The 15,191-nt window shown below is 42.5% G+C and overlaps 1 protein-coding gene across 2 annotated transcripts in view; it reads left to right on the forward strand.

The window, feature by feature from the left end:
• The first annotated feature begins 4,271 nt into the window (after positions 1-4,271).
• Positions 4,272-15,191, forward strand: part of ctbp2l (C-terminal binding protein 2, like) — a 101,918-nt gene continuing 90,998 nt past the window's right edge. Inside the window, exon 1 of one of the 2 annotated variants that reach the window (XM_058620625.1) lies at positions 4,272-4,638. The gene's annotated coding sequence lies outside the window, so the exon portion shown is untranslated. The remainder of the gene's footprint in view (positions 4,639-15,191) is intronic. The other variant, XM_058620626.1, reaches the window with a different exon arrangement.

The following is a 15,191-nucleotide window of genomic DNA, read 5'->3' on the forward strand; positions in this document are numbered from 1 at the left end:
GAAAGAGGGACTGTAGTGAAAGATATAATAATAACCTCGTAACAGTGTCACTGAACTCAGTAGTGGACTTTTTTTACCTGGGGTGTTGGACAGATTTGCTCTGCACAGGAACAGTCTATCATACTGGACCTGTTGTGTATTTATTTAATTATTCATGTTTATTTAATTTTTCATGTTTAATGATCATCTCGAGTGGTAGAAGGCAGGATTGCTTAGAAAAATAGCCATGACGCAATCTCACATTCTCCGAATCTAACACTCAACTCTCGCTCAGGCTCTATTTGTAGTTTGCTTTGCCACACGCTGCAGCGCGAGCAGTTGTTGTTAATGATGGTCTAATGTCCGTTTCACTAAAGAGACATGCACACGCGGCTGCTGAGCAGAAGAGGCAACAGGAGCGGCCTCTCTATCTGTACTGCCGAGGCAGGAAACAGAAAGGTTATTATGAAATTATAGATCAATAATAAAAAATGTGTTGCCTAACTTCCCTGACAAACACGTGACCCATTGACTCCCATGTTCAATTACAACACAAACAGAATCAGACTTGACATCAGAGTCCCAGCGTCTCCTCTGCTGTAGCTGGATAGGAGAATATTTATCTCCACATTCTGTGCATGTTTTCGTGAACCTCTTAAGCATTTACTCTCACACTTGACTCTGAGAGGCATCTCCAAGACTTAATCTTCCAGTTCATAGTGCATGTCATTAGCCTCCTAAATTACAAACATCATTAAGAGAATTGATTCTACTTAGTCTCCTGGGGGGCTTCAGTCTGCTGCTCCAACTTGGTGGGAGCTCATTTTGAGTTTGGTGTCAATCCCATTTCACAAGTTCAAGCGTACCAATGGGGGTCTGTGCTGATCGCCCCCTCTTTATCCCCTGCACGGTGGGGCCCTGCCTCCTCATTAGCAACGAAGAGTAGACGTGTGTGTGTGTGTGTAGGCTTTAGGCATGCTGGGTATGCTTCACCTTCTGAGTAGGGGAGATGAAGTCATTGTGACACACATTGTGTGTGTGTGTGTGTGTGTGTGTGTGTTTCTTGCACTAACACCCCTAAAGTTTCTATGTTATTGTCATAATAAGGAAAGGATCAAAAAGTTGGGTGAGCATGAGACTGGGAATGTCTTAACGTTGTGATTCTGCAGTGTGGGAGCAGAGTGCCAAGGCAAACGCAACGGAGGAATCGGGGGGGGGGGGGGGGGGGTGAACGTCAAACAGAAAAATGCAAAGGCTTCTCTGCATGAGCAAAACATCAAAATTTAAACCAATTCGCCGCTTGAATTCAAATGCAACAATCTCCTTGTACTTCAGAGCAGCCACTAATTCCAGCAGCATATAACAAACATGGGGGGCTCAGGTGTGTGTGTGTGTGTGTGTGTCTTCAATAATTCATCCAGAGACTGATAGATGTGTGTCTTCAGAGACCACAGTGTGGATTGTGTGCATGCAGAATTTGTGAGTATGGAGATCAGGGTCAGAGTTCGCAGTGAGGAGGTTTGATGCGGCGTTACACGGAACCTCTTCTTCTAATATGATGGGCCACAAATCCCCCTCGATTCCCCCAACACCCCTCCGTCTCCACTGAAAGGTTCAATGTTGCTGCAGCGGTGGAACGTAGACATTTAGCTTTAGTTGCTTTGCACGTTTGAAAAAATACAGCAGGTGAAAGAAAGGGTTGAGTTCTGAGTAAAGCGTTAAAGTTAGAATGAGGAGGAAAGAAAAAAGTGATGAAGAACTGCTGTAAAAAAAAAGGAAAAGGCGATGAAGAGAATAAAGTATGACTTGCTTTGATTTAACTCCAGATCTTCCTTGAGAAGCAGAGAATATTCTCAGAGAGCATATGAGCAGTGGGAGTGTAGGAGATCTTTGGACCACACTCTGATTTTACAAGAGTAGGATGAATTTAATGTTAATCTAAATGTTGGCCTCACATAAAAGCCGCCTTACGTCACACACTATACATTGTCAACAATACACAATCAGCCTCACACATCAATAAAACATTGTCTTAATTTTCCTGCATACTTCTTTTTGTTCTCTGAGCAGGACATCCCCCACATCAAGGCAGTGTTCTAATGGGAGGTGGAAAATAGTTGATGGACAGATCAATAAACCTGCATGTGGAGGCCATGTTGGAAGGTATAACTATAGAGTGGAAGGAGGGCTGGAGATAATTGCACACACCGAGCGCCCTGACGTCCACATCGCACAATCTGTTGCCATTTACAATACCTCACAGTGTGACCACGCAGAATGCGGAAAAGAGACTGAAAATGAAAAAGCATAGATGCGGTTTAAAAATGCCATTTCTGGGACTTTGGGATCGTCATGGTACAACCATGTACAGAAAGAATAAAGAACATATCTTTCAGGGTACAATGTGTCGCATTCTCTGAATAATCCACAGACCACACTGTCAACATCTCTCTTTTTTTTTGACTGAAAAGAAAAACATTTCACAAAGAACCTTTCACTGCAAGATTTGTGGATTATGCCCAGTGTAAGAGGCAGATTAGAGAGTTTGGAAAATTCCTTTAAAGATACTGATGTTAATTTGTTTTCTGTGTTGTAAAATAAAACTCTGTTACACCTCTATATTTTTATTTTGTTGCTTGCAGAAAACTACGACAACTTTGTTGAATTCTTTGGCTGGTTACTCAGTCTGGTATGTGATATGATGTTGTGCTATTTATGTAGATGACACAGATATTGGCATTAGGCCTACACATACAGAGGTGGGAACACAAGCCAGATAAGGATTTATCATTCCTAACCGTACTGTACTGTACTGTGGGGAGCTAAACTGCACTCGTTTGGTTGGGTAGAAACGGAGCTCATACTTTTTTTGTGTCCACTTTCCAGTCGAGTAGCTGGCACGCTTTTGTCTTGGTCAAAAGAGACTACAAAGGAGACAGTAACCATGGACGCTTGCCTGCAGTCACATGAGCAAATCCACTAGTAATCACACACCACTCACCAAGAATACAATTCATACAAACGAGGACGAACTCCCAGAGAGAAATCACTATCACAATTATTAGTTTTTTCTTAACACGTCAGTCTGACTGAAATCGAGCTAGTCTTAGTCGGACTAATTCATAGTCTGATTACTCCTGCATGTGTACGCTTAGTCGACCTGGAGCCAGACTTGGCGTTCTGCGCATGCACCAAAATGTCCTCCTCAGTCTTTGACCGAGAAGTAGAAGGAAAGTATAAACTGGAGTATTGTTGCCGGAAAAGAACAAACAAGACGGCGTTGGCGAGAGCGAATGCTATGGAGAAGACAAGATTTATGCTTCGGCAGTTGAAGGATTTGAACGATTAATCTCAACATCTATCTCGCCGTACGTCAACAGAAAACTGATTCAAGCTTTTAGAGCGTTACAGTGCCACCCATGGAGGCGGAGTCAGACATCCACGGCCAATAAATAGATTTTCTCCTCTGCAAGTCTTAGTCGGACTACGGCGTTAGCTCAGGTAAACTGCTACTGGAATACAATGTGAGACTGAGTACCCATGCACAGAAAACTATACCCACACAGAACAATTTTGACATCAGTCATGACAAGAGCAAATCTGTGCAAAATCAATCCATCCATCTTCTACCGACTTATTCTGTACATGAGGTCGCGTGGAGGCGGGTGTTGAAGCCAATCTCAGCTGACACTGGACATTATATAATTTTGAAGAGGTAAAGGAATAATTCCCAAGATATGCTTGCTAAATGAAATATGTATGGTGTTTTGTGCTTTTAACCCCTCTACTCGAAACCTTCCCTGCTCAGGGTTAGCCCAGCCCCTTTTTGACCTGGTGGAGTCAACCCTCCTGTTGCCAACAATGCAGTTGTAATTCATTATTACAACTTCATTGTAATTGTTGTAGCAAATTTGCACTTTCATACATTGCCCTGTATGAAAGTGCCCTGTTCCAGTGATTGCAGACATGGAACAGGGCAAGTATGACCCCAGACTAAAGTATTGCCCTTCATTCTTTAAAATGTTGTTTAAAAAAAATTCTACTTTAAAAAAAACAACAACAAAAAGAATCAAGTTCACATCATGTGACAACTTCATTTTTTTTTTTTGCCCACCATGTGAGCAGAATGTGTGTGTGTGTGTGTGTGTGTGTGTGTGTGGTGGAAGAGGGGGAGGAGGAGGGGCGGGCTTCTTCGTCTTCTTGGTTTATGTCATTGGTTTAAACGACCCAAGACCCCGCCTTAATAAAAAAAAGAGAGTGACAGAGAGAAAGAGAGAGGGAGAGGAAGGGGGGCAAAAAGCAGTGAAACAGTTACACACACCCACTCTGCGTTGTACGCTCAGCCGTACTATTAAAAAAGAAAGAAAAATAAAAGGAAAAGACAAAAACAAGGACGCGTATTATGACAGTGTAGCCTGCACCGCGTTAGGTTATCACTGTGCTCCGTATCAGGTCGTTTCTTCTAACAGAAGAAGAGAAGGAAGAGGAGGAGGAGGAGGAGAAGAAGAAGCCGCTCTTGCAGCGCGCGGAGGATTAATAAGGTGAAATCACAATCTTCTCCCAAATCTTCAGCGGGAGCGGATGATGCTGCCGCCGCCGCCGCCGACCTGCGCCTAAAAAGTCTGCCTCTCAACTTAAGACCAGATATCACTCCTCCAGGTAAGACCTCGTTACATTCTTACGCTTTTAATACAGTTTGTTTTTTTCAACGGGAGTGAGTGAGTGAGTGAGTGAATGAGTGAGTGAGTGAGTGGTGACGGGCTGCCGTCTGTCCGCATACAGCTCTCTGACCATGTGTGTCCACCTCACTGCGCCATGAAGACGCGGAACGGTCGGGTGGGTTTTTATGCCTCACACACAGGGACGTTATTGTTAATAGTTTTTGGGGTTTTTAACAAAGTCTTAAATGTGTGCAACTCGCATTTTCCTCCTCCAGTGTTGCGTTCAAGTGTCCCTCACCTTTACATAGCAAGGGTATGTATCTATGTATGTATGTGCAGGAACAGACGCGGGGACTAGATTGTTTTCTGCACACAGCGAGACCCCGCACAGAGAGATAGTGTGTGTGTGTGTGTGTGTGTGTGTGTGTGTGTCGGTGAAAAACAAATATGAAGTGTATCATATGCGTATGTGTGTGTGTGTGCGTGTTACATTGTCGTGGAGTTGTATCTTACACCCAGGGAGCCCATTCAGTATATTCTGCTCTAATACACACACCACACTGAACACACCTGGCTGAGTTTTCAATGTTGTCAAAGACGTCATCCTCAGCTCTGCATCTTTAAAATAAATAAATAAATGCATCAATAAATAGTCTTAGATTTAGTGGCGCCACTGACCTTTTTTTTTTCTTTTTACACGCAGCACATTTATGTGTAAAAGTCTCGGAGAAGATGTCACACATCATCACAGCAGGGCTGCCTGTCAACTTTTCTTCTTTATTCTTTCCATCATAATAAAAGCACACCTGCATCTGATGATAGCACTCTGCTCCTGACAATCCCACCTGACAGGATTATATATAGGCGTATATGTATTTAGGTGAAGGATCTGCAGGTGGCAAAATGCTGCACTCCTGTGCAGAGGAGACTAATGCACACCTCATGTTGTTTAAATCAGACGATAAACGGTTGCAAATCCAATTCACAGTATAATTTGCGACAAAGGTAAATTTGTACATCATATAACTCTTCTGGCTACTGCCATTTTTTAAAACCAACCATTTCCAAGAATATGGACACTTAATCACAACCTTTTTAATGCATATTATTTAAGTATAAAGCTGGAAAAGAAAATCTGCTAATTTATTTGGGCAGATTTATTTTTTACGCAAAATAAATCTCACACAACGCATGTATGAGTCCTGACTTAGTCTCTGGGAATGACTGGTTTACCTTATTGTATTTAACTTAGTCTTTTATTCTTTTTAAGTCTAAGTCAAATGCTTTGTATTTGCTTAGTTACTTGGCCTATAAAGCCAATTTCTTCAGGATGTGACTTTGAAAGCTATTGGGACTGGTGTTCATGGTGATTGTTGCGGCACAAAAGACTGCTTTTTATAGTTGCCACTCTTGGACACTTTGCTGCATTTAATGTGTCCTGTTTATAGCCACAGTGCTGATGTGTACAGTGAAAGAATTAGAGCCAGGAGAGTGCATCATATGTTCATCGTCACTGTTGGTTCCGGACAGTGTATGAATGAGCTGCTAATTGCCTTGTGTTAACTTGTTAATTACACACACACTAAAGTATTCTTACACATCACTGGGGCTAATTAAATCACAGATTACTGTGTAAATATGACAACAGGAAACATGTTGCATTAATGAGGAACTGGTGTTATTTCCTCTACAAAAAAATATCTGTTCATGGTAAGTTAGTCACAATAGAACAAAGTCAACAAGATGATTCACTTGATGTTTGCAAGCTGAGCAGGTGATGACCTGAGTGAGGCAGTCCTTTGTCTTCTCTTATGGTTGACCATGTGTCTGTATATGTGAGGACAGGGTGCATGTGTGTGTGTGTGTGTGTGTGTGCCTGAAGGAATATAAGGCCTCTACAGATGTGCACAGCTTGTGCATCTGCTCTGTTGTCAGCCATTGTCCAGGAAGCATTTAAGATGGTGGGCAGCACAGCACAAACAGAGCTCCCTTGTCAGAAAGCTCCATTAAACCGGCTCCAGTCACAAGAGCGGGCAGGAAAGTGTTTGTAACACTGACCACATTTCTTTCCCCTCACATGCCAGGTACATTCACAGTCATCACATGTCAACTCTGCACTCATAACAAACAAACATGACATACATAAGTTGAGACATTTCTTTTAGCACTTCCCCCCCACCACATACACCCCCCCTCCCCTCCCCTCCCCCCCTCCAGTTGTGAGACAGTGTTATAACTTAGAATGGGTACTGTCATGTTTCCAGAGAGGAAATTGAACAGACTCAGTTAGCCGACCTCGCGAAGAGCCTGCCCTCTGCCACCCTCTACTGTGTTGCTGAGCAGCACCCTATCACTCAAGGCAATTGAACGTCTCTGAGGGGACCTCTGTTAGCCCCGTGCAATATTTATTACCATCCATCATCCCGCGACTCATGCTCTATGGGTGAATAACAGTGGCTGCTAAGTTCTGTGTTAAAAAGTTCCCTCGCCAGCGACCATTAGGAGGGATTTATGGGACCGGCTTCCCTGAAAGTGCCCTGGAACCGAGAAGGAGCATGTTTCAGAGTCACTTCGGCTCCGATGGGCTGTAGTACCAAATATGTCACGGACAAAATTCTTACTGGTGCTTTTCTGGAGTGCTGCTTAAGTCATTGTTTTCTAAAAAAAAGAGGAAAAAAATCCCTCTTTGTCTTCTTCGTAGGTTTCATTGCTGGCTGAAAATGAAATAGTAATTTTTAGAATTGATGAATTGCTCATTTATTAACCCAAAATACATAATAGAGCTGAGCAATTACTTGTTTTCAAATTCACTCTGAAACAACGCATCACAAATGGCTGCAGTTTAATCTTCTACTTTTGACTGTTCAGTATTCAAATCAATGCAAATAAAAAAAAAAATGTGACTCATACATGCTGGAAACAGTACATAGTCCTCAACCTTGCATTATAATATAGAATAGCAAGTGCTTTTATGGTTAGACGTGGTAATGCACATTTTAAATCTGTTACACAGTGAATATTGAACGGAACCTTGATTTAACATATCAAACAGTATTTGCAATATCTATTGAAAAAAGCAATCTGATCGAAATTTGACATTTTTCTCAAATAGTTAAGCCTAAAAAGGGTACATTCAAATTTAAAGCCCTGATTAGTTTTGTCTCAACAAACAGGTGTAATGCAACATGGTTTCAATATTGAATATAAGTATTTACAGCATTATGGAGACAATAGAGGACGCAAACATCTAATTTCTTTTGTGCAAAGTTTCTCACAGTAGTAGTAGAAGTCTTTCTCGTGGCAACTACAATGATCTAATGTTCACTATTGTCTTTAATGAGGAACATCTAATATGTATGCATGTAAACAATGTTAACAATGTTACCTGGGTATAGGAAATCCAGCCTCAGTGTCCTTTGAACCAAAGTAAGTAAGCGAATGTTGTGTGAAAATTAGTATATCTGTGTGTGCTCGCTACCTCTCGATGGAGTCTTTGATCCTGCAGAGATGAGATGCGGTTTTCTCCCCTTAGTTTTTTTTCCCCCACTCAGTCGAGATTGTTTGTTTGTCAGAGTTGAAAACAATCCGGATGAACCTGGCAGCGAGTGAAGCTGCAGGGACGGGGCAGAGCTCTAAGTGAATGCCTCACTGTGCTTCTTTTAGGTCAATTTGAATATGTGTTTTTAATTGGTCTCCGAAGGCTAAGACTTCTCTTCTCTGCCTTCCTCAAAAGTGTCTGCATGATGTGACTGTGTTCAACTAAGGAGCTCTGGAGAAACGGTGTTCATTTGAAGCCTGGCGAACATGCTCATTATTTCCCACCAAAGGCGGGATTGATTTAGCTGAAAGCCATGGCAATTTTTGAAAAAAGAAGAAGAAAAAAACTGTGGAGGTACAGCTGTAAACTGATCAAGACTGTAATTCTTGCAAGTAAGTTTAAAACAGAGCGCCGCAGTGGTAACCACTCAGTATCTTTACTACTCACAGCAAGTACAGGCATCATCAGTCAGCCGGCGCTCCTCTCTCATGGCTTCAAAACTCCCCTAACCTTTAGAAATGGTATATTGGAAAGATATTTCAAAGAAACATTTTGCTTGTCATACCCATTTTCTCTGCTTCTCTGTTCTCCTGAGGCGTTCTGCATCTTTGTTTTTCAGCACATGGAGGAGTGTGTGTGTGTGTGTGTGTGTGTGAGTGTACTTATGAGTAGCAGGGGTAAGGGTGCTGTTAGGATTTTTCCCCTGTCATCACTTACTCCACCATCGCTATGATTTCATCGACAGTGGCAGCGATTGTGTTTTGTGGAGCTACACGGGGGTAAAGGATAATTGGAGCTGCGGATGTCTTTTTCATGGTAACGGGGAAAGTGGAACCCTGTGCCAGCGCTATTCTCTGTAGCATACAAAGGGCCTAGATCCAGTGATAGGGCCAGCATAAGAGATCCACAGTATTCACGAACACAAACAGATGTGTTTTACTCTGAAACCGTCAGTGTTGGAGTTTTCCGCCGTGACTGGATTAGTTGTAGCAGTCATTTGGCGCTTTTATGTCGAGCCATTCCACTTTATTATCGCACATGAACTTTACACCCTGTATTTGAAATAATACTGAATTTTGAAGATAAAGTGACAGCCCTAGCCCATACTAGAGGTCTATCAATGTTGGTTTTGCCATGGCTGATGCAGATTTTTAGAAATCTACATTTTATCTACACTGCACAGTATGTTCAATAAAAATAATGTAAAAACTAAATATTAAATACATGAAACAGGTGATCAAAAAACTGCCAGATGCCCCTGTGGTAACTTGTCATTTGCTCTGTGCTCCTGAAAATACTGTTTTGAGAGTGTGAGCAGAAAGACTTGGTGTAGCTGAACCTTTACGGTTCCATAACCATGACGTTTTTAACCACAGTTGGTAGTTGCATCCCTTCCATGTTGTAAAGTGTTAGTACAGTGTCTTAAAACTAAATGGAAGGTCGAACAAGGTTCCCACTTTGGCTCCTGTAGGCGACGTCAGACCGTTCTGTTAGCATGATGGAGTGATAGTTGTCGGCAAAGCAGCAGCACAGCAATTAGAGTTATTAATTATTTTCTTACAACTTAATACTCTTTCATTTAAGGCATATTAATTGATGTGCTACCGAATATGCACTCACATAATCCACCAAGGATTTCTCAAAGGCAAGCACAAAAGGCTTTTATTATCTTAAAGAGGAAGTGGTCTTTTGGGACATGAAGTGCCCCCGCTCTAGTGTGTATTACATTGTGGAACAGACGTAAGTGAAATGAAATTACAACGTATCATCAGCGCGGTGAAGGATCCTATTGAAGAATTACCTCGGTGGAGCCATTGTTATAATGTCAGACTCATTCTTTTGGATGTGATGGAGGGGGGTTTTATGAAGTTCTCATGCGAGGCAGTAAAAAAATACAGTTTCAAGGTTAAACTGTGTGAAGGCCAAATGTTTGGGGAGGGTAGTGGATTAATTTCATGTACTATAATGTGATTTGCAATATCTCCTCCTCTCCTGCCCTTGGTTTCTTTGGAGATGTGTGAGCCTGATGAGCTGTGGTGGGGGGGGTGGGGGTTTGCTGCCGTAACTGCCACCTGCATGTACAAGCCTTTACATTACAGGACTACCAAATGGAATTATGGGAAATGATGCATGCTTACAAATTCACCATCAGTCCCAGACCCCGTCTCATTACTGAATACAAATTCAGCGGTTATCCTTTTGGTGCTTAGGAGAGAAAATGCACACAACAAACGCAGGGTTGGTGGTCTTGGTGGTGGTATGAGAGGCTTCCAAGAAAATCACTGTGCATCATTAATTGCAGGGCAGATTGTGGAGGAGGGAGCAAGACCACCACGGAAGCAGCAGCAGCAGGATCCCTCGGCTGCACAGGCAGCCTGAGAAGCCTGCTCTACTCGACACTTTATCACAGAATCTGCTGCTCATACTCGCGTATGTGTGTAAAAGCCCTGTAAGTGATACAGATGGCTCAATACAACTTCAACTTCATAACGATCTATACTGCAGTGGTGAATGTTAATAATACATTTTTATCTTTAAATAAATCCACAGAGCAAATATGATCACTGGAGCGTGGCAAACGTGCATTACTCACTCATATTATTTGATTTATATGATATGATATTTGTGAATATGCCGTCTAGTGATTTTAGCTGTGTTTCCGTCATGGTATGGTCGGGTTTTGTACAGTATGGTATGGTTTGGAATGGTAAAGCCCTGGGTCTGGGACTGCAACCATTACCTTTACTTGGTTGGCGGGGTGTGGGCTGTGCCCCATGGCTTCGTCAACGGAACCTATTTTTTTGCGTTTCCATTAGGAATAGTACCAAAATAATTGGTCCCAACTGCTCCATTTTTCGGTGCCCTTCTCTTGGGGTGCCAGAGTAATGGTACGGTACGGTGGAGCTAAACTTACGACAGTCAGCTGATTGTCAGCTTGACATCTTGTTGACACAAACAGCCACAAACTGAGTAGAAAAAAAGCCCAGCTACTGAATGTCCTCCATTGTCTGTTGTGTGGTGTTCGATGTCGTTGTCGATGTCATATCTCACACAGCGCCCACCCCGCCTACCAAGTAAAGGTACTGTTCTCAAGCCCGACTGAGGGCTTTACCATTCCAAACCGTACTGTACCAAATGGAACTGTACTCAACTGTGGCACATAGCAGGCTGCTACACAACCTAAAACGCAGGAAACTGTAAATTTGAAGCAAAGGGACAAAGTTCGAAATTCAAGCGTTTTAAATCCAAAGCTGTGGTGGTGACTAAATGAAATGACAACAAAGTGACATGTGAAAGAAACTGTCTCACTCAGACCGGTTTCATTTCCTGCCATTAATGCATGGTCTAATGACTTCAACTGCATTTGTGTCCAATACATTTTCCCCCCTTCCTCCTTTTGTGTCCAATTTGGTGTGGACAATTCAGTCACACTGCTGCTATTGTCATTAACATGTGCCCTGCGAGGCATGTGACGGTGATGGCTTTTAACCTGACAGTGAGGGAGCGAGCAGTAAAGCTCATGCACCCTCAGGACGCCAGCACCCACTGTGTCGGCAACACGATGATGATTCTTCCTTGGTTTTCTAACTTTGCAAGATGAAAGTTGCAAGAATGTACAAGCTACTGCTATTAGGATTTTAACCAGGGTCTCAGAACTTAATAAAACCAAAAAATACATTATCTTGGTTAGGAAATGGTGCACACTGCAACAGCTTTAGCTGTCTGTTTATGGTTGGAGGGTTGGTTGACTAGATGTAAGTGTGTGTGTAATTTAGTGTTACCTTTTGCTTTATATGTTGCTGTGGTGTCAGGGTGGCGAGTGTATGTTTTTCATTTGTTTTTCCTTGTTATTTCTGTTTACATGCCGTGTCTGTGTCACGTTGGCTGCTTTAATTCTCAGGTGAAATCTCATCTAGCTTCCCTGTGAAAGGAGCATGGAGAGAATTGAATACAAATGAGGTTCCAGGTGTCCATTGCATGTTTTAGAATTTTAAACCTCTCCCAGGACTTATGCTGTGCATAGTGTCCTTTCTTTGGCTACGCTGTACTCACTGCTAAACATGCCAGATAGATACTGTAGATAGATAGATAGATAGATAGATAGATAGATAGATAGATAGATCAAATGACCATTTAAGTACACAAGTCGTGTATGCAGGTGTAAACAGGGAGCAAATGGACTCTAGTGCAGTGAGTTGCTTAGTTACATAAAATACAGTTAATGAGCAACAGCAGTGGGGAAAGTAAGCAGTATTTATTTGCTTGGACCGACCGTGAGGTGGAACAGTTTTTGGCCATTATGGGTTGCAGTGTTTTGCAACAAGTGGATGACAAAATACTGATTGATAGGACCCTCTCAGGGAACGTAGGAGTCAACTTCATTGTTTCCAAAAAGCCCTAAATCTAAGGTTTTGCACATCCAAAAACACAAGCTTGGAGTTTCCGCATTGAAATAGGTTTCCAGAAGTCTCTGTTTGAAGGCACACACATAGTAAAATGTGCTTGGATGTATTAACTTAAATGTTAGACAAAATTACTGCAGGTATAAAAAATTTCCACATGACATCTTTGCAGTCAAAAGCCTTGGACATCTTTGTTGGTATGGTATCCTCTACCTGGGTCCTAAAGCAACACCAACAGGGCTGTAGTGCCATTGTCCATGTGTGCTTGTTGTCCTATTCAACAGGAGAATGAAAGGATAAATGCTGCTCTCTCACTCCATCTGATCTCTCTTGCTTTTTCTCCCGCTCTTTGGCATGTACTGGCCGCCATTGCCCTCGTGGAGGTCTCCTTGCTTATGTAATGTCTCTAAACATTTGTGCAGTATTAGGGGAAGTCGGCCATGCCAAAACTGTGCAAAACGTCCCTCTGTGTACCCCGTTGAGGTGGGACAGATGGCGAATCTCGTTCCCAGTCTTGTAAACTGCCTGTGACAGGAGCAATGGCACATACATCGTTGAACTAGGGCAACGCTAACTGCGGCTTTACAGACAGTGGTGGATCACTTAGGCTTGTAATCAAAATAATGAAGCAACCCAGTTTGGTTCCTAAAATGTTATTACTGTTTGTTATTTACAGAACAGTGATTTTTTTGGAAATGAACTGTTGCGTTTCTCCACCTGTAAACCAGGTTACTGCTCACCCATAACAAAGGCTATCAGATTCAAGGATTAGATCATCGATCACAATGTTTAAGAAGGTGACCTGGAGTTGTTTTCTAATTTAGTCGTTAATCACCCGCACAACAGTGTCGGGCACTTTCACTTTGTTCTCCCTCTTAACAACTCTCTGGGCAGAGTCCATTACTGAGTAAACACACAGTGAAAAACTGAAGAAATGAATGAAGATGCTCGGCACTGAAGCCCCAGAGGTGAGATCAAATGGCAGGCCTGGTGATGATGAGGGATGTTTATGGCTGACACTCTATTAAGAGGAGACTCTTCCCTGCTGGCACATAATGAACATCTACCTTGTGAAATGGTTGTTCTGAAGCTTTTTCCTTACACCAAATTACTGGTCATTTTCATCAAAATGTGCCCTAATTGCTTTCAATGGCGAGTCGGGGGAACGGCCACTGACGGGGAGAATGAGTTTTAGGGTAACTTGGCAAGGTGACTGCGCTCATGGAAACATTAGCCATGTTGATTTGAATAAATCTCCACTGCCATTTCCCCTTTTTGTATGTTAATGAAAGCCAGTTATGTCCTTGGAGGATGATATTTCAGGCCTGAACTCTTCTTTTCTCTGTGTACACGGCAACTCCTCCTCCAGATGTCCCCCACTGCAGGAGGCTGTGAGGCACAGGCAAGAGGCTTACCGCCAACTATGCTTGCACACAGACACACAAACATAAACATACACATAACTCAGGGAGGGGCACCTCAGTTGACCTGTTACAAAATAAGTATGTTGTTTCTGTCAAGACGAGAGTTAAATAATGCTGACTAAAAGGGCAGCGTGTGTTGGAAGAAGGGGGAAAAAAACATCTCAGGGAGGAGAATGTTTTTTTGGAAACCACAATGTACCATCTGCACACGGCGGGGTGCATGAGCGACACTGGACTACTGCTGTGAGGAACTATTGCATTGTTATTAAATGGCTGTTGCCTCACTGGCAGCCATATTAAAGCCTCAGATCCTGTGCCTGGTGCAAGGCAGCAAGGAAGAGAAAAGGGGTGGGTGGGTGACTAAAAAAAGCCGAAAACCAGTGTGGCCTTCTGGACATGCTGACACAATGTGCAGCTGCGATGGCACAGATAAGGGGATGGAACTTCTTCAAAACAGAAATAAGGTGCAAGAGAAGCTTTTCCTTCCCTGTCGTGTCTCTTTTTCTTCTAACCTCTCTACATCCATGTTTCCGCCCACCACCTCTATTGGCTCAGCATCGTGTACAAGGTGCAGTGAACAGACAGCTTTTTTTTTTTTCCTCCACATGAGCTGTGTCTTAAGAATGCAGATTTAGCAGCTTTTGCAGCTCTTGTTCTTTCTTCTTATTATTTTTTTAATTAATCCTTTCTTTACACTTAACATGTAGATTAAATACATCTTATCCTTGTATTGAAGTAGTATTTTAATTTTCACTTTCATTTTAACAAATGAATACAAAGACAGTTTAACTAACAAGGTAACCGAGTACAGGTTTGGAGGCAGTGTGTTTAAAAAAAGAAGATATTTTGGTCTGGTTTTCACGTTGGGATTGATGTTTGTCCAAATGAAGCTCTTCCAAGCATTTTTTTGCATGTAACGCACCAGCTTCCATCGCTCCTGTCTCTCCTCTGCTCCATGTTTATGTGTGAATGTTGGATAAGCCACACCCTTGGTAGTAACATAAGATCAGACACACACTATCAACTGAAACAACTGCACATGTAAATGCCATCAATGACATGCTATTGCTTGATGGGGTTTGAGGGGATGGAGATCCCCATGCAGAGGTGGCTTGGCTCCCCTTAAAATAAATGGTAGGGGTAAAAAAATCACATCTCTGTTGTTGTGGCTGAGGAGTCTGGATCC

The sequence above is a fragment of the Solea solea genome, chromosome 21 (assembly GCF_958295425.1).
Source record: "Solea solea chromosome 21, fSolSol10.1, whole genome shotgun sequence".
NCBI classification, from domain to species: domain Eukaryota; kingdom Metazoa; phylum Chordata; class Actinopteri; order Pleuronectiformes; family Soleidae; genus Solea; species Solea solea.